Consider the following 20,557-nt stretch of genomic DNA (forward strand, 5'->3'; position numbering starts at 1 on the left):
TTTTGATTAATCTCTTTTTCATAAAAACCATAGTGGGCCATGGAACAAAAATCTAATTAGCAGGAGGGCCCTGATGGGGGTACTAGTTAATTAAGATTTTCTTTTTTACTCAAAGACTGTTAGACGCAGGTGTAATGTGTTTGCAGCAGTGATCTCTTATATTCCATACCATCTTATTAAGTTTTTGAATTTATCCTTACCTAGAAATGTGGATGTGTTGAATCGAGTCCTGAGGCAATGTGATGCAGTGGGGAGGAATGTGTTCATGTGCAAGAATGACTGTGAGTTTATCCGTACCTCCAGAAATTGAAATAGACATTTTTAACCGAAGGATAAGAAGCTTACGATGGAAATAAAAATATTTTGTAGCACAGCATTTTTTTCCCCTTTTTTTAAAAGATCTTATTTATTTATTTGACAGAACACAAGTAGGCAGAGAGGCAGGCAGAGACAGAGAAGGGGGAATCTGACTCCCCACTGAGCAGCGAGCCTGACACGGGACTGTGTCCTTTTTTACACTTCTTTACACTTTTTCCTTCTTTACACTTTCTCTTTTGAACTGTAATTGTAGATTACAATGGGATAAAGTTTTTAAGGTCATTTTGTTTTTTCTTATTAGATTAGATCAACTAATTGTGATCAACTAGTTTGTACTGTTTAAGGTTATTTAAGGTGAAAGTCAGTGAATGCTAGTTGGAAAACATCTAGTTAATATTTTCTTCATAGTGGTGAACTTATAAATAGTAACTCCAGGCAGATTTGGGTTTATTTTCATGTTTCTCTGATTTTGTTTGGCCCAACTCTCCCCTCTTAGGCAATACAGATTTGGAGAGGAACTGCTCCCCCCAGCCCACCTGCCTTTTCTCAACCAGGTTGACAATTACTTTGTTTGAAGATGGAATTTAAATCAAAAAAAAATTTTTTTTTGAGAGCGAGCATGTGAGCAGAGGGGAAGGAGTGGAGGGTGAGGGAGAGAGAGAATCTTAAGTAGGCCCCATGCTCAGTGTGGAGTCCCATTCAGGGCTCCATCTTAGGGCCCTGAGATCAGCACCTGAACTGAAATCAAGAATTGGATGCTTAACCGACGTGCCACCCAGGCACCCCTACAATGGCATTTCTGTCATTATCTCATATGCCACCGAGGGAAAAAAAAACCAGAAGAATTTGATAGGAGACCTTGCATAAAGGAAAGAAAAAGGAAACTGTCATGCAGGAGGACATGGTAGCAGAGCTTGTGTATTTCAATCCTAGTACTAAGGAGGGGGGGAAAAGAAAAACCTCTCATGAAATTCTCTGCCCCGATAATTTCTTTTTAAACAGCCCTCTTGCAATGCTAACTTATGTCCCATAGACTGCCCATTTTAAGTGTACAATTAAGTGTAGCATATTTACAGAGTTATATAGCCATCACTATAATCTATTTCCAAAGCACTTTATATAACCTGAAATAATAGACACTTTGTGCCCCTTTACTGTCATTCCCCATTCTTGTCCCCACCCCTAGGCAATCACTAATCTAATTTCTGTCTCTAGATTTATCTCTGGAGACGTTTCATATAAGTAGAATCACACAATATGTGTCCTTTTGTATTTGGCTTCTGAAATTCATTCATGTTGTACTGTGTATCAGTACTTCATTCTTTTTTATGGCTGAATAATATTCAAATATATGGATACACCACATTTTGTTTATCCATTCACAAGTTGACAGATTCCAGTTTTTGGCTACTGTAAATAATGCTGCTGGGAATAAATATATAAGTCTTTCCTACATACCTAGGAATGGAATCAATGGGTTCTATGTTTGCATTTTTAACACTCTTAAGAGTTTGAATAACAAGCTGGTTTGTAGTCTGAATTTTAGTTATCAGTGTGGCCCAAGCAACTTCAAGCAGGTCATTTAATGTTAAGTGAATCAGATTGGTGGTGCCCTCATGTAATTGGCAGAAGCAAATGTAGATCCTCTCCTTAAGAACTTTGATCTAGGCCAAAGTTGCTGCCAGTTTTAAGGTGCATCCTGGTTTCAGAGATATTACATGATGAAAACGCGTGTGTCAAAGTTAATGGAGTTAGTCAACGGAAATCAAGTTCTCTAAAAAAAGCCAAGACTGAGCTGTATCCCTAGGGTCTTTCACCTGTATTGTCACTACTTGAATTGCTCTTCTTTGCATTGTCTTTTGTACTTTTAGGTGTCTTTTAATGGTCTGTGACTATATTGGGAACTTCCAAAATGAGAAGTTTTTTATGTAAGGTTATTGGGGGACAGAGTGTATATGTACATTTAGAGTTAGGGTACATATATTCCATAAATGCTCTCTTTCGCCCATGGAGGAGGACTGACAGGATTTTGTAGCTTGAAGGAAAGCTTCTTAGTCTCCCTTTGATCTAGTTATCTCATATTCCCGGGAAGCCCAGTGGAGGAAGAAGACTTCCTCCAACTTTGGTTGGCGGCAAAATGAATGGCTGGTGAATCCCTATGAACAGGGCCTTTGCCACTGTGGTTGCCCTTTCTGCGGACTCAGGAGCTTCTCTGTCACTCAGCCCCAGCTGGCAATGCCTGGGTTGTGTCTGAAAGCCAGAGGGACCCTGCTCCCTGTGCTGAGTTCCTCACTTCCTCCGTCAGTGCTCTTTTGCACGTGGCAACTGCTCTTGCTGCTCTGTCCGGGGCTGTTTCAATAGTTGTAATGGGAAATCGGTCCAGTCATTGCTTATGTGATCGCTCACTTGGATGTTTCCAGACACCTTAATGCACGTGTTACAGACTGAACTCGTGTTACTCATCTGCCTTCTTCATCTAAAACCTTGTCCTCTCCTGGGTTTCCCCATCTCCACTCACTTGCTCAAGCCAGATACTCAGGAGACCTCTTTGATTCCTTCTTTTTCCCCTAACTTCCATGATACCAAGCCTGATGATGTCTACCTCCAGAATTTATTTCCCATCTCTTCACTTTTCACTCTCTCCTTTCTGTTTAATTAGCTCAAGGCAGTCTCAGGTTTGCCCAAATTACTTTAAGGGCAGCCTAACCTGTTTTCTTGCTTCCTTTGTTCTCTGTCCTCCCACCTTCCCAAAGGCACCCACTTACCCCCTTCCCAATGGCACCCCACTCAGTCTCCAATCAGCAGCCAAAGCTATCTTATTTTTAAAGAATTGAATATAAAAAATTTCAAACATGTACAGAAAGCAGAGAGGATAGCAAACTGAACTTGCCTGTGCTCGTCACTCACCTTCAACAATTGTGAACCCAAGGCCAGTTTTATTTCATCTATAACCCACCCCTTACTTATTTGGAATTATATTCTAGACATAATTTATTTCTACCTTTAAATATCTCAATATGTACTTCATAAAAACGAAGATGTTCTCTTACAGAATTACCTTTTTAAGAGATTAAGTCAGGCAATTAACATTGATACAGAACTATTATCTAATCTATATGTCTTATATGGTATCATTTAGCACACAAATATAAATGCTAGATCTCTTTTTAAAAGCATCATGAGACTGTTATCACACCTAACAAAATTAACAGTAGTCATCAAATATACTATCAGTGTTCACATTTTCCCAGTTGTCTCAGAATTAATTGTTTAACAGCATGTTTTTTGAATTAGGGCAGAGTGATCCTTTTAGAAATGAAGTTGTGGGGTGCCTGGATGGTTCAGTGGGGTAAACCCTCTGCCTTCAGCTTAGGTCATGATCCCGTAGTCCTGGGATTGAGCCCCGCATCAGGCTTCCTGCTTGGGGGGGAGCCTGCTTCCCTTCCCCTCTCTCTCTGCCTGCTCTCTGCCTACTTGTGATCTCTGTCTGTCAAATAAATAAATAAAATCTTAAAAAAGAAACCAAGTTGTATGATGACACTCCCCTACTTAGCTCCCGTCCATGAGTTTATGTGTCCCCGAGGATGAAACCCCAATCTACCGGGTCCACAAAGCTTGAGGCACTCAGGCCCCACATCCAGGTGGAACCTAGTCCAGGGCACCCCCCACTCTCATTCACTGCTCTCCAGCCACACCCCTCCTTTAGGGTTTTGACTGAACAAGTTCTTTGCTACCCTAGATTTGAGCTGGTGTCTCAGACTAGAGTAACTTCCTCCCACTCCTCCCAGGTCTTCTACCTGAGCAGCCTCACCTGTCAGCTTGAATGTCTTCCTACCTTTCTTGATGACTCCACCGCAATGGGTTACTCCTTTCCCCGCTTCCCTATCTTGTCATCCTGTTTGTGTTTCTCATTTCATTTGTCATTTTGTAGTTAATTGTTGCTTGCTTTTGACCATCTGTTTTTTTGTTCTCTAAGTTTCAGGAGGGTGGGACTGGTCTATTCTATTTGTCATGGTGTGCTCTGCACCCACGCACCATGCTTGGCATGTAGTAAATGCTCAATTTGTGTGTGTCGAATTAAGAATTCATTGAATTAATGTACCAGTCAGAAAATGTAGATGAGCCCTCAGAGTGGACTGCAAGGATTTCCAGTGCATTAAAAACAATCCAGGCATCATTTATTGAGAACTTTCTAAGTATAGGGCACAATGGTAATGGCTGTGATTGTTCAGAGGGAGTGAGTTAAAAGAACTTTTGGGGTGTGTTATTTTATTTTATATTTTTTTAATGAAGATTGAGTTGCAGCTGGTTGGTTACTTAACCCAAGTACAGGCATAATTAGGTCATGTCCAATTGTTTGGGCATAGTAAATACTATCCAAGATTGTTGGTGTCTCCTTTGCCATTTCTTAACTCAGGGCTGACACTCTTTCTATTGGAGGGAATGTAAATGATCTGTCAAAATCCTGAGGGAGATAGTGAGCTCGACCACTTTCTGTTAACTTTCTACCATCTTTATCTGCCTTGTTTTGATAATTTCATCAAATAGCAAACTAAAATGACTAATAAACCCCCAGATACTCGAAAACTTTGCCTTTTGAAATGTGTCAAACATCTTCACTGCTTATGTTTGGAAAATTAATCACTCTCTCAGGTTCTCCCTTTCTCCCCTTCTTCCCACTGTCCCCCTTTTGTGTCATTGTGTTTATAGAACACCATGGGAAGAACCCCTCAAAAGGGGAGTAAAATCTGCATTTGTGTATATTGTGTAGTTCAGTGTCATGTGTCATACACATTTAATAAACAGTTTGAAAACTTAGTCTAGTCTAAAGGACTCTGATACTGCTTAAAACAAAAGGTATTTTTCCCATTTCTGAGATCCACCTGAATTAGAACTCTGCCCTAATTCACTCTGGTTGGCCCAGTTGGTTAAGCCAACTCTTGATTTCAGTTCAGGTTGTGATCTCTGGGTCATGACCTCAGGATCATGGGATTGAGATCCATATCCAGCCCCTCACTCAGCTCGAGTCGGCTTAAGATTCTCTCCCTCTCCCTCTGTCCCTCCCACTTGTGCGCTCTTGCATGCTCCCTCTCTCTCTCAAAAAAATATATAAATCTTAAAAAAAAAACCCTAAAACCTGAAGAGGTATTTGGGGATTTGTGTATGACTTTCATTATTGTGTAAAGTAATTTCTGTGTTATTTATTTTTATTGTCCAGAGTGAAAGTTTCAGACTGGCAAGGGGAATTTTTTTATTACCTGTAAGCAGAATGTTATAACTAGATGTCCAAATGTGTTAAAGCTCCATGTAACTCTGATGAATTAACATTTTTAGAAGTATAGGCATAGTTTTAATCTCCCCTAGAGGCAATATAGTTAGGAGCTTTTGGTTTCTGTTTTTGGCAGTAGGAAAGTTTTCTGCAGGGGTAGCCTGACTTTACTTTTATGCAGTTAAAAAAAAAAAAACTCTGTGTGTATGTGTGTGTGTGTAAAGTTCTATGTGTCAGGTCCCCATTGATTTAAGCGATTCCTTGCCATTTAAAAAGTTCACCCTCAATCTGAAAGAAATTATACCAATAATAATTTTTTTACTGTGATTAAAATAGTTCTGTGTACTTACTATAAGGAAATTAATTCCATGATCAACTGTTCAAAGCATATATATTTAGAAAGAACAGTCTCAACATCTCAGTACAATTTTATTGTTTAGATCTATAGGTGGATCCTATATTTTCAGTAGAACTTAGTCACTAAAATAGTTCAAGGATACCTTTTCAGACAACTCAATGTAAGTAAAAAAATTATTTTGTAATATATGTCTTTAAGTTATAAAAGAACTTATTGGCATTTTTAAAAATTGCAAAGTATAAAGCAGATAGAATATACATATCAATTAATTAATATATAATGTCATATTGGGAGCACTGCTGTTTCTATAAAACTACTGTTCCTCCCAATTATGAGAAATTTTGGTATAACTATTCTCATGCTGCCTCAAAATAGCTACCTGAAGATATAAAAACACTTTTTAAAAAATAAAAATAAAAGAAGACCTTTAGTTAAATCTTACAAGTATCTGAGAAGTAAGAGTAACTGTTACCCTTGACTGTTTCCCCTTTTTCCCATTTCTGAGATCCACCTTGTCGTCACCTTACCAGGGATAAGGTGAGCTTGCCTGTTTTGTATAGTTTAACAAATGTTTGCCAAACTCTTTTCTTTACGGGAGGTAACTCATTTAGTTTGAGGGGACTTGATATAGGGGGTATGAGTATGGTTAGGGGTCTCCAGGAAGTTTCCTGTCTCCCTCCGTGATATTTATTCTCTGTCCAAGTTTTGGTGTTGATGCTAGTCCAGGGACTGAAGTGTGGAGGGACATGGGTATAGCGATGTATAACCTTACATGATTCTTAGTAATGAAGAAAAGAAATTGGAGACTTTGTTTTTTTAAATATTAAAAGCAAATGAAGATAAGGAATTCTGTATTCTTTGGGTTGAAAATTATATTTTAAGCATGACACCAACAGGAAAAAAGAGTGATAGTTTTGACCAATAAAACAAGTTAATAGAGAATTAACTGGGAAAATATTTTGAGCATATATGAAAGAGGGTTAATCCCAAAAAGCAAATCAAGAAGGAGAGCACTGATGGAAATAATTGTCCAAGGGATATATGCAGGTAACTGAAAAAGAAGAAATAAAGGTCTTTAAGGTTACTATATTAATTTCCTATAATTGTTATAACAAATTACCACAAACTTGATGGTTCAAACAATGCAAATTTATTCTCTCAGAGTTCTAGAGGTTGTCAGTCTGAAATGCCTTTTTTTTAAAAAAAAGATTTTATTTATTTATTTATTTGTCAGAGAAAGCACACTCAGATAATCCAGGATAATCTCCCCATCTCAAGATCCTTAATTTTATTATACCTACAAAAATCTCTTTTCTCACATAAGGTAACATTCATAAGTTTTAGGGATTAGGACTTGGATATCTTTGGGAACCGTTACTGAGTTTAACACAGCTAAAAATACCATGTATGGTCTAATGATACACGCATACACACAATTGTTTAGTTTGGGATTGGTTATCTGAATATGGTAGAATTATAGGGTATTTATAGTTTCAGAAAGGCCCCTTTTTCCTTTTTGCATTGTCTAAATTTTTTATGGTATATGTTTTACTAATGACCAAAAAATATATATATTATCAGTTTGGAAAAGAGAATGTTTTTAAAAGATAGACTTTATTTTTTGAACAGTTTCAGATTTGCAGAAAGGTCAAGAGTTTCCCTCATTATTAATATCTAATATTAGTAGCATAATTTATTATAATGAATAAACCAATGTTATTATGTTATCACTAACGAAAGTGCATACTTTATTCAGATTTACTTAGTTTCTCCCTAATTGGTTGTGATGATCCTCGGACTTTTCTTTCCTTATGAAAGAAAAGATCTTGATAATTTTGAGGAGTGCTAGTCAGACACTTCATAGGATGCTCCACATTGGAATTTGTCTGGTGCTTTTCTCACGGTGAGACTGGGGTAGGGGTTTTGGGGAGAGAAAGACCACAGGGATAAAGTGCCATTATTATCATATCATTTCAAGAGTGCCTGCTGTCAACATGATTTATCACTATTGATGTTGACCTTGCTCACCTGGAACAGCTATATAACTTATTTGGATGTGTGGTGTTTTGTTTGTGTCCTTAAAATGCATCGTTATGATTCTGTCAGATTCATGTCCAATTGTCATAACTCTTCCAACATTCTCAAAGGATTCTGTTAGCCTTCATGGGATTCTGAGCATGGCTAAGTTAATTTTACATTGAAGATTTCTTAGAAACATGTAACTCACAATTTTAGGGATGTCTGAAATTACCTGGGTGGGTTACCTGTTCTAGCATCTCAAAGACTGTGTTCAAAATACAAGTTAGATCAATTATTTTCTTAGATATTGCACATTATTCACAAAAATATAGCCGGACTTAAATTTTTTTTTGATGTAGGAAAAAAGAATATTAGTTAAAAAGATATTTACGGGCTGCCTGGGTTGCTTAGGTGGTTAAATATCCAACTTTTGGTTTCAACTCAGGTCATGATCTCATGGGTCTTGGGATCGAGCCCTATATCTGGCTCCCCGCTCAGCACAGAGCCTGAAGATTCTCTTTCTCTGCCCCTCCCCTACTCACATGCAAGCTCTCTCTCTCTCTTTCTCTCTCTCTCAAAACAAATAATTTTTTTAAAAAAAGATAAGAAGATGTTCATGTTGATAGGAAAGTGTAGGTGTGAAATATACTGTACTAATAATTTTGTAGTTGGGCTTGCCATTCCTTAAGAAACCTTGACCTTCGTAAGACCTGGTCTCTTTGATATATCTTAAGTGTCGTGTAGTTCTCCCTTGACCTATATTACCTACCATAAAAACTATCATTTGCTGAGTATCTGGCTTTCTGTCTAAACCGAGAGCTCCAAGAAGCAGGGACCATGTGTGTTCTGCTCACTGCTATGTCCCCTGTGCCCAGCACAAGTATATGACTGTCATTGCATATGCTAACTCTTTAGAGCACTTTTAGACATTGGTCACATGTGTGGGTAAATAATCATAACATAAAGCCATGTGAAAAAGTACACAGCATGTAAAACAGTAGTAGTAAAGAAAACAGTTTTCTGTATATCTATATGGAGGAACAAGACTAGAGATAAGTATTGTAAAATATTAACACGTTATCTCTGGGTTATAAGATTATGGCTGGGGTTTTTTCTTCTTTGTTTTCCATTTCCCTTCAAGGAGTTTATTATTTTCTAATCAGGAAATGTTAGACTACATTACCTGGTACTTTTATAATCAGATACAACGGTGAGCCCCATTGTAAAAATGGTTCCATTCTAGTATGAGGAAGAGCACTTAGGGGAAGACAAGAAAGCTGCAAAGTCACTGACCATCTCTAAGCATACTTTTTTTTTTTTTAAAGTTTCATCAAAACCAGCTCAAATGTTGTTTATCTAATGTTAATTTTAAAGTGCCATTTAGAGCTATATGGGTCTGATATGTCATTTGTATATTTCACTTTGCTAATTTAAATTTAAATTTTGTGCATTTAACCTGTTAGATTAAAGTCCTCAGAGAACTTTATTTTCCTATATTTTAGTGTCTTAAAGAAGTCTTGGGATATAGAAGTTAACTCTTGCCTGGGAATATTTGCCTGCTCTTACGTTTTTCTTAAAATGAAAAAGGAGTCCTTTTATTCCTCAATTGGTGCTCTTTAGATGGAGATGAAACCTTGGATTAGATGAAAAAATCACTAAGAGACCCTGAAGAATTGATTAATCCAGGCCATTTGTGTTTGTCTTGCCTGTTTCCCTAGGATAATTAAATGGTGATGGATCGGAATTAGGCTGCAGCAGAGACTGGGGGAAAAAAATCTCCCGGCATCCCTTCCCGCAGAAGCGTCAGCCACGGCAGTGAGTGTAGCTGCCACTTTAACTGACATGTCTTAAATTCTGCTCTGGGAAGCTCTGGGATGCTGTCCGCAGCCTCGGCAACTTCTCTCCTTATGCCCTTTAATTGAGTCTCACTGAGACCAAGACATAGAACAGAAACTGAGGATTTTTGTTGGCCTTTAAACTGAGGACTGTCTTCTTCTTTTTGTTTGCTTTAAAAAATCTGGTAGAAGAGAGGGAAAGGCATCTCCACAGTGAGGCTAGACTCATTCCTCCAAAGTTACAGCTGCTCTAAATCTGTGAGTATGTGGCATTTTAAAAGCTGTTCCTGGGGGTCTGATTGCAGCGTTCTGTTTCGATCTGTGGGGATTTAATTTAAGGATGGCTGTGAAAATTTTAAAAATAGGAGTTAAATCTCACTGGAGACCTGCAGTTTTTGTTAATTGACGTTGTCTTTATTAAAGGCTTTATATCAAGCTGGTCAGGGCTCTCCCCCAATCCTCCCCCCCACCTCCCCCCTTTTGGGCTTCCTGAGGGTGAGTGCTGAGACCGGAGAAAACACTGAGTCTTGCTGCTGCAGAGGACGTGGTCTTCTCAGGATGCCATGGCTGGCTTAGTGCTGCTGCAAGGTGTGCATGGGACGGCAGAACAATGGAAGGCTGATGACGGCTCGTTGTGGATTCACTGTGTGCATCTTATGGCCTTTGCTGGCTTCATTATAGGGTGTTGTTTTGTTAGGGTGATTAAAACCTTAAGGAAAAATTAAGTACACTTGGCATGCTCTCAGAATAGCGGGGTTGATAGTCCTAGACTTTACCTCTCACTGTGAACCCCTGCATTGGCTTCTCTCGGTGTCTCTTTAACAGGTGACAGGGGGTGGGAATTACTAAAAAGTGACCTTTGCATGACCACCCCTTTTCTAATTGTGCATTTGAATTGGTGCCATTTTTTTCTGATGACGTAGATTCTTTAGCCTTAACATCTGTCCTTAGTCACTGTGTCCCACTTTCCCCCTTTGGAATTCACTGGAGGCTGGAACTGTATCCTTGCTGAAATATTATGGAATCAATTTTGAACATTTTGTGAAGGTAGAGGTTAAGTTTTGGTTCCCATCAAAACCCCCATTATGTTCTTGATTTGTCCTTGTTAAATGAAATGTCTTATGATTTCAATGATTCATATCATTGGGTTACTGATCTCATTCTTTTATCTTAAAAATCACATTAGCTAAAGCAATTCCTAAAAGTTGATTTGTTCAGCGATCAGTAGTCAAAATACTTTTAAATGGCAACTGCTAACACTCACCTTCGTAGGTATAGAATATATTTGACTGAGGGGGGCATACTACATGAGCTTTGTGGGTATCATTATTTTGGTTGATTTCCTGCAGTGTGAAGGAAATCAAGGATTTTAAAAAAGAAACTACCCCCTAGAGATCAAACATATGCTGTTTTTATTTTTAAACATTTTCTTTGACCTAAATGTAGCAACTTCGAGTTTAATTAGGGAGGATTCCTAAAAATAGGAAATTCTGCCTTACCTAGACTTATAAGGAACTTAGGTGTATTAATCATTCATTCATTAAATAGATGCTTATATTTGTTGCAAAGGTCTTGCCAGGCCCTGGGGTTATGATACGGAACAAGATATATGTGCCCTCATGGAGCAGATATTTTTAGCAGGTGAGGGGAACATTTAAAAAGTAGTTCATTATTTCATTACAACTGTGGTCATTTTTCAACTGTAGAAGTCTAGATGGTTTATGGCCAGGCATATATACAGGGCATACAGATCCTTGCAACTCCTTCTGTCCCAGATCTTCTGAAGCGACAGATCCTTGGTATACTTGAGTTGGAAAAAGATTATGAAAATAATTTGATTAGTTCAACAAGTATACGATAAGCATTGTATTAAGTGCAGGTTTCATATCACTAAATAAGAAATGGTCCCTGCTTTGGGGGAGCTTACAGTTAAGTGCAGTGAGAGGGGAAGGGGAATCGGTTATGTTAGTATATTTTTGTATCTTACTGTTTCATTAACCTCATACATATTTATTGAGTGTCTGCTGTGATGTTGGGCATGGTTGTGGGAACTGTGGTGGGCACCGGGGATGGGGTGGAGAATATGGCAAAGACACCCTGCTGGCTGGAAACCCCTTAAAGGCCGCGGTGGAGAAATGCTAGGGTGCCATGGAGAATACACAGGATGGGGTCAAGGACTTCCCTATCATTTACTGAGCATCTGCAGTGGGCCAGCCACTAGTTGGTTTCTGCACACATTAACTTCCCTTCAACCCTACAAAAGACATAGCTATCCCTGTTGTAACAAGCAGCTACCCCAAGGTACAGAGAGGTGAAATTGCTGGGTCACATAGGAAGTAAGTGGAGGAATTAGAACTTGATCCCAGGTGTGACTTGATTTCCAGTCTCTGCCCCTTCTAGTGGTCACCAGTGACCCGAGTTCTAGAGGGAGATCAGCGTTTATTACAGGCTTCCCTGGTGACTGTGGGCAACTAAGAGAGAGTAATAGAAGAAGGGTTCTTCTTCTATTACTCTCTCGGTTTATAGCAGGTAGGGAGTGAGTACGGGGGTCACACAAGTTAAAATGGGGCCAGTAAACCAGATTTCCTAGCTGCTGTTTATTTCATTGGAGTGTGTTAGAAGATACTAAGAAACCAAAAGCAGAATTAAAGGCAAAGAACAGACCAAAACCAATCATCCAAGTAAAACAAAACAAAGCAAAAATAACAGCAAGAGCCTGAACTTGTAAAGGTGTTTGGCTGGCCTTGATTTTGAGGAAGAGTCCCTGGCAGCCTGACCTGCCTTCCCTCACAGCCCAGATTCAGAGGTCTGTCTGTGCTGCCTTCGTTGCTTGGAGTGAACAGTTAACTTTTTTTTTTTTTTAAAGAATTTATTTATTTATTTGACAGAGAGCGAGAGAGGGAACACAAGCAGGGGGAATGAGAGAGGAGAAGCAGGCTTCCCGCTGAGCAGGGAGCCCGATACTGGGCTTGATCCCAGAACCCTGGGATCATGACCAGAGCTGAAGACAAACACTTAACGACTGAGACACCCAGGCCCTCCCCCTTTTTTTTAAACAGGAGACAATATCTTGGGTTATTAATAGCCATTCAGGCACTTAGAATTTATTGGAGAATACAGAGAAGAAACTCTGTAGTTAGTTAAAAAAAAAAAAAAAAAAAAAAAGGACTCTGTCATTGGGATGTTGTGGGATAAATGCAGAGGTGTGGAGAAGGTCAGGGCTCTGTGGGAACAAAGATGAAGGGTGACTAACCCAACCTGGGGTGATGGGGAGGAATCTGGGCATAGGCTGACCTGAGAAGGCTTTCTGAAAGAGGCGATGTCTGAACTGGGGCAGACACCGGACAAGATCTATCGGTTATAGCGGGAGGGTTTATTAAGTACAAAGTCCTGAGATAGGAGAGACCATTGTAGGAGAGGCCAGACTTTCTCCTCTACTGTCCTAAATGTATTTCTCGGCCCCGCAAATTAAGTGGACAAAAGAGGAGCAGGAGGAGAAAAGAAAAGTTTAACTGCATACACACACGGGAGTTCACCAAAAAATGTACTTCAAGGAGGTGGTTAGAATTTGGGGCTTATAAACTTTTTTTTTTTTTAAGAGGCAGAGAGGAGAGGCAGAGGGAGAATCTTTTTTTTGTTTTTTTTAAGATTTTATTTATTTACTTGACAGAGATCACAAGTAGGCATAGAGGCAGGCAGAGAGAGAGAGAGGAGGAAGCAGGCTCCCTGCCGAGCAGAGAGCCTGATGCGGGACTCGATCCCAGGACCCTGAGATCATGATCCGAGCCGAAGGCAGCGGCCTAACCCACTGAGCCACCCAGGAGCCCGGGGGAGAATCTTAATCAGGTTCCATACCCCACACAGAGCCCGACGCAGGTCTCGATCTCATAATCCTGAGATCATGACCTGAGCCAAAATTAAGAGTTGCCTGCTTAACTGACGGAGCCACCCAAAGGCCCCGCTTATGTACTATCTTGAGGAGGTACAGTGAAGTGTGGAGAAGAGGCTAGGCCAAGGAAGGGGTTTTAGGTTTCTGGATGAGCGTTAAATTGTAGGAAGATGACTAGGAAATGTGTGGTAAGTAAGGATTGTTGAGTTAGGTTTGTTCTGTAGGTAAGAGTCCTCTCAGGTGGTAAGATTTATCCCTGAGGTAATTCTCTTTCTGGTGTGGGAAAGGGAAACACCTTTACAAAAGGAAATTTATACCCTGCTTTTTGGCCAGGATGAGGAGGATGAGAGCTAATTGCTTCAACTCAAAACAGCCTTTATGTCTGAGTGACACATTTCAGGGTGACATACTCTGATCCCCTTCACCATGTTCTCTTCAGGATTTATCAAGAAGCTTGGGAGTCCTGCTGTTCTAGTGAGGATAGGCTGGAAGGAAGACAGATGCCAAGGGTGTCTAGCCAAGGAGCTGTGGTAAGGGCGGTGCCAGACCACTGAATTACATGGACTTGTGTTTAGATAGGATGACCTGGACACAGTATGGAGACTGGCCTGAGGGGTGGGAAAGAGTGTGCTTCAATCCTATATGATTCTTTCTCTTGGTTCTAATACTCTGCCAAAAGTTATTGATAATTTAGGGCTTAATGGACTTTATGGCATAGACTGAGAATTTAACATATATGTGCATATATGTACCTATGTATGTATATATGTAGATACACACAAAGAAATAAATATCAATCATTGTTTGTATAGAAAATACGTTTGATTTCCAGCACAGAGACAGACTTCTCATTTGATTAGTAAAAAGCTTGAGGCCTGCCATGAAGTAGGGGATTTTGAGGCTCTCTGGTTTCCTTTTTTGGTCTGTCATCCACTTAAGATTTTCATATCTTAGTGGGGAAGAAATGAACTAGAATCTTTTTATTTTATTTTTAATTTTTTTATTTTTTTAAAGATTTTATTTATTTATTTGACAGACAGAGATCACAAGTAGGCAGAGAGGCAGAGAGAGAGAGAGGAGGAAGCAGGCTCCTTGCAGAGCAGAGAGCCCGACATGGGGCTCGATCCCAGGACCCTGGGATCATGACCTGAGTCGAAGACAGAGGCTTTAACCCACTGAGCCACCCAGACGCCCCGAAATAGAATCTTTTTAAAATGTCTGCTTCAGTCCTAGTACCCATGGTGAGTCTGTCTTTGTATTTTCAATGCAAACTATGCTGACTGCTTCCGCTGATTTTATAGGTGAGGAAGATGAGGTGACCCTTGAAAAGCTGTTGTACTGTGTCCCTTAGCCAGAGATTGATTGGGGTATAGACAGTCCTCTCCTCATTTTATTTATTTATGTATTTATTAAAGCCACAGTGTACTCCTGGATACATGTGTCATGAAAAATGATTTTTTTTTTTTTTTTTGGTGCCTTATACCCAGAGATCTTCCTAACATTTTGCACTTGCTTTCCACTTTAAAAAAAAAAAAAAATTACTTATTTACTAGAAAAAGAGAGCGAGGGAGCAAGAGCAGGGAAGGGGGGAAGCAGACTCCATGAGAGCACGAAATCCCCCTGTGGCGCTTGATTTCATGATCTGAGCTGAAATCAGGAATCCGATGCTCAGCTGGCTGAGCCACCCTGGCCCCCATGCTTTCCACTTCTTAACACCACATTTACACTTATGTCTTTGACTCATTTTTAAACTAATCTCTACATTTAGTGTGGGACTCGAACTCACAACCCTGAGATCAAGAATCCCACGCTCCACTGACTGAGCCAGCCAGGGCACCCCTGGCTCATTTTAGAAAGGGCAGACTGCATATATGGGCAGATTATGTGGGTATGGGTTTTGATAGGAATTTCATGCGTGGTTTACTTTTCTTTTGATATTTCATTAGTCCACAGGTGTGGAAAGTCTTTAGTGACCATTCAAGTAGTATGAACAGATTTCTTTCATGATTGTTTTTGTATTAGTGGGTTATAGAATATCTTATTTCAAGTCCTTATAGAGGACTATGTTTTAGAAAGCAGGGAAGTATGGGAACAAGACTCAAATTTCTCTTGTGCTTTGGGATTATATAGTCATTATCTTTTGGGGCACTGGGTGGGGCAGAATTTGAGCTTTCCTGTGATCCAGCAAACCAAATCCTAATATATAGCATTTATGTGGCATCACCCCTCCTTAATAATAGTTTTGGTGTTTCTTCTTCTTCTTCTTCTTTTTCTTTTTTTTTTAAGCAGTAGCATCCCTATATACAAAAACCATTTTGTGTGCCTCCTTGATATCACAGGCTGATTATACACCACACACTATGAAAACAGCCACACATTAAAGAGCTAGAGAAAATTAAACTTTAATTACGTGAGTACGTATATGCTTCCCCTTCTGGTTTGTTTTTGTCCTACCTAATATTTACTGAAATTTACTTGTTTGTAAATGGAGGACTCCCGTGATAATACACACATGGGTATTTCCCATCTACATGCATGATATAAAATGTAAGGTATTGAGAATGTACTTGGCACAAGGGCGCTAATATAGAATTAATACAAATGTCATTTGTTCCCCGCAAAGTTCATTATCACTGTGCCAAGACAGAGAATTCCTGTCCTTGGAAAGCTCATCCTCTACCTTCCACAGCTGAAAGTAAAGCAATAATCATACTATGATGAGTTTTAAATTCTGATCAAGGAACCCAGGGGAGAAAAACATTATCTAGCCTGAAAAAAGCAATGACTTCAGGTAGCCTTTATTTTTTTTCTCTCCTTCATGGGCTGGAAGCCAAATGAAAGGAAAACTTTTTTCTAGCATTGCTTTTTAAAAATTTCTCTATTGGCTACTCTTTGTTATATGTAGTTTGTAACGTTTGAGAAGAAATGATATCCCCCATCCCTCCCCCCCCCCCCTGCCCCCCCCCCCCCCCCACAGAAATCCCGTGTTTACTCTGCATCTTGAAAATACCTGCATTTCTCCTTTTGAGGGACAAACTGAAACTGCCTAAGGAGCCTCAGCCACCCAGCTCCCGAATAGCAGGAACGCCCCTTTGGAATGCCTAGGCATGCCGTGGTCTGGCTAATGGGAAGTTCTTAGCCCTAATCACTTAACTCTTCTAACAACATCAGCTCCGCATTTATGTGGTATTCAGCCTAAAAAGTGATTTTACAAAATGGAGTGCGTTTCCTCCTTATAACTTTTGTGTAAGGTCCACGGGGCAGGTGTTGTTAACCCTCCTCTGACTCTTTGTCTCCATGTATGGATTTTTGTTTGTTTGTTTGCCTGTTTTCCCTCCCAGTTTCTTTTTATTGTGGTAAGATACACCTAACATAAACTCTGCGGTCTTCACCACTTCTCAGTGTCCAGTTCAGTGGCATTCAGCACATTCCCACTGTTGTGCCACCGTCACGGCCGTCTGTCTCCAGAACTCTGTCATCGGGGAAAGCAGAACTCCATACTCATTAGACAAGAACTCCCCACTGCCCCCTCTTCCCCAGCCCCTGGCCACCACCTCTCTGCTTTCTATGATTTGTAAACCTCCTCTGTTTTGGCACACGAGGACCCTGAGATCCCTAGCCGCGGATGAACTGTCTTGGTGTGTCTCTGTTTGCAAGTGAGTGGCACACCTGGGACAGGGATCCGGGCTCAGCCTTGCATCCCCGCACGCTTTCGGCAGCATCACACCGCAGGCGGGACAGTGAGAAAGGGGGATTGGTAGACTGGGTAACAGCTTTCTGTTAGAAATAAGAAAACCCTCCAATAGGGAAGGGATTTTTTTTTTTTTTTTAATTAAAAAACTAGCAAAACGAAATAGGAGCTGCCTATGTATCTCTTGCCAGTCTGACTTTCTGTTGTTTGTTTGAAACACTGTGAAGGAGTACAGCTTGCTTTGCTTCAGAAAAGAATTGGAAAGATAGTCTCTGGTTTTAGTTTCCAGCTCTGTCTGATTTGCTCTGTGTGCCGGTAAGAGAAATAACATCTGTTTGGGCAGTTTCTTTTTTTTTTTTTTCCTGAAGAAACAGTAAGTCCTGGGGTCCATTTTCTTAGTGAGAAAAGTCTGAGGCATGCTTTCTAGTTTACATGAAAATGAACTTCTGTTCTTTTGCAACTGTTCTAACTTTGCTCTGGAACTCTCATCCCCCATGAGGGCAAAAGAAAACATTAAGTTGTCAATAAAAGATCCCATCATCTGTTCACATAGTTTCTTTTAGAGTGACTCCGATTTTCTTGGGCGGGGGGCGGGATGGGAGAGGTAAGTGCCCAGTCAAGTAAAAATTTAAACTCTGCATCAGGCCTATGATCTTCTTTCTCAAAGGCTCCCCCTGGCCCTCTTTCCCAAAAGTACCTGGGTGTGGGAAGAAGTTCCATGGAGATAGAGCCTTACCCTGGGAATTGTTCTCTGGTTGACAGCCCCACCCATTTGTTCTTGATTAACCTGTGTTGTCACTCTCTCTACCACCAAAGCACCTGTGTTGGCTGGATCTGTTGGTATGCTCATGACCCCAAGGACTTGGCATTCCACACTGGCTTTGGCTGGTCCATGCGGGCCTGAGGTCCATGGCCATTCTCATTTGCCCTTTGCTCCAGGATCATCCAAGTTGTCTTTTAAAAACACCTTATTTAAAAACAAACAAACAAACAAACAAAAAACACCTTATTTTGCAATAATTTCAATCTGAGCACAAGAGTATGAGAATAAGAGTATTTGTAAATCCCTAATCCATTTTTAACACTTTGTCACATTTGTTCTATTGTTCTTTCTCTGTAAGCACATCATTTTATGTCTTTCTGAGTCATTTGAGAATAGGATCCAGTCCAGAGAAGGTAGTCTAGGAAGGGGCATTGAAATCTTCCTCAAGTGAGCAAGGGAGGGAATGTTTGTTCTTTCCTTTTCTCTGCTTTCTTCCAACTTTTCCTTTTTCCTGAGTTAAGCTTCTCCACTCTCTTGAACTCTTCCTTCTACTGAACTGGCTTTGAGGCTTTTCTGTCCCTGGCTCTTGGCTCCTAGTTGCATTTCCAGTTGTTGGTGCTCTTGGAACAGTGTGTTCTTGGGAGGTGTGTTGACAGGTGTGTTGTTGGGAGCAGATGGGCATACTTCTGACTTCCATGCGCTCCTGTGTCTGTTTATTCAAGAAGTCAGGCTCTCCACTTGCATGGCAGGTCTGCCTGGGGACAGTTGGCAGACAGCTTGCTGACATGTATGCAAGCTTTTGGTTGAACTTTAAAAAAAAAAAAATTGATTATTTGAGAGAGAGAGAGAGAGAACACAGGCACACTAGGTAGTAGGGGAGGGGCAAAGGGAGAGGGAGAGAGAATCCTTAAGCAGATTCCCTGCTGAGCACAGAGCCCCTACACAGCCTTGATCCCAGGACCTGAGATGACCCAAGCCAAAATCAGAAGTTGGATGCTCAACCAACTGAGCCATACAGGTGCCCCTAGCTGGACTTTTTCTTCTTCTTCTTCTTCTTCTTCTTTTTTTTTTTTTTTGGTAAGATTTTGTTTATTTATTTGACAAGGATAGCAAGAGCAAGCAGGGAGAGCAGCAGGCAGAGGGAGAGGGAGAAACAGGCTTCCTCACTGAGCAGGGAGCCTAGTGCAGGACTGAATCCCAGGACCCTAGGATCTTGACCTGAGCTGAAGGCAGACGTTTAACTGACTGAGACACTAGGCACCCCTTCTAGATGGACTTTTGATCCAAAGTTAGGAACTTATAAGCAGGATAAAAAAAAAAAATGTGACTTGTGGCTCAGTCATGATCCTAGGGTCCTGGGATTGGGTTCCCTGCTCAGAGGGGAGTCTGTGTCTCCCTCTTTCCCTGCCCCTCTCTCTAGATCATGCTCTTTCTTGCTCAAATAAATAAAATATTTTTAAAAATGTGACTTAGCAACATGGTGGTAAAAAGTTGTAAGTAATTTAAAATCTATAATGTATTCTCCAATATCATATTTGAGATCATGAACTGTATGACTTTATGTATCTGACACATGATATAGTGCCTTCAGTGTGGTGCTCCTAGATGTTTGTGAGGGAAAACTAAGCTTTAATTTACTAAATTTAACCCTTTCATTTAGTGCATTACTTTTTTAGATGGTGGTCCATTCCCTGCTACCTTTTCCACCTTTATTTTTGCAGAGTTGGTTACTGTGTTTTATATCTTCTAGCCAAGTTTCTAATAAAAATGTAAAAGGAGGGTAAAAGGAAATACCTTTCCAGTAACTACATCTTTTGTGAAGGACTTTCATTTTCCATCTTTGATATAAGCATATGGCTTGTTGACATGCACACGGGCATGGTGTACTGCATTTTTCCGATCTGCTGAAGATGGGAATGGGGCTAGTATCAAGAACTCATTAGAGGGGCGCCTGGGTGGCTCAGTGGGTTAAGCCGCTGCCTTCGGCTCAGGTCGTGATCTCAGGGTCCTGGGATCGAGTCCCGCATCGGGCTCTCTGCTCAGCAGGAAGCCTGCTTCCTCCTCTCTCTCCCTCTGCCTGTCTCTCTGCCTACTTGTGATCTCTCTCTGTCAAATAAATAAATAAAATCTTTAAAAAAAAAAAAAAAAAAAAAGAACTCATTAGAGTGTCTACTGATTTCCATCTGGGAGAGCCAGTTCCTTTCAATAAAGGAATAAACCCATTTTCAGCAAATAGGTAGATATATTAAGAATCAGGTTGAGATCATAAATGTATATATGAAATAACACATTTGAAAGCAATTCAGGAATATATTATTACAGGTATTTTAAGTTGGAAACTTAAAATAGCATGGAAATGTGTTGTCAGTGTAGGAAACAGAAAAGATAAAATTAAAAAAACTGCAACATGTAAGT

General features: G+C 40.2%; 1 protein-coding gene across 2 annotated transcripts in view; it reads left to right on the forward strand.

Moving 5' to 3' along the window:
• Positions 1–20,557, forward strand: part of TTC39B (tetratricopeptide repeat domain 39B) — a 132,924-nt gene that overhangs the window by 48,959 nt on the left and 63,408 nt on the right. The window contains exon 1 of one of the 2 annotated variants that reach the window (XM_059411610.1): positions 9,797–10,057. The exons of the other annotated variant lie outside the window; for it this stretch is intronic. The gene's annotated coding sequence lies outside the window, so the exon portion shown is untranslated. Of the gene's footprint in view, positions 1–9,796; positions 10,058–20,557 lie in introns of those variants that run through there. 2 annotated transcript variants of the gene reach the window in all.

Source organism: Mustela nigripes, chromosome 9 (assembly GCF_022355385.1).
Source record: "Mustela nigripes isolate SB6536 chromosome 9, MUSNIG.SB6536, whole genome shotgun sequence".
In the NCBI taxonomy this organism is placed as follows: Eukaryota; Metazoa; Chordata; class Mammalia; order Carnivora; family Mustelidae; genus Mustela; species Mustela nigripes.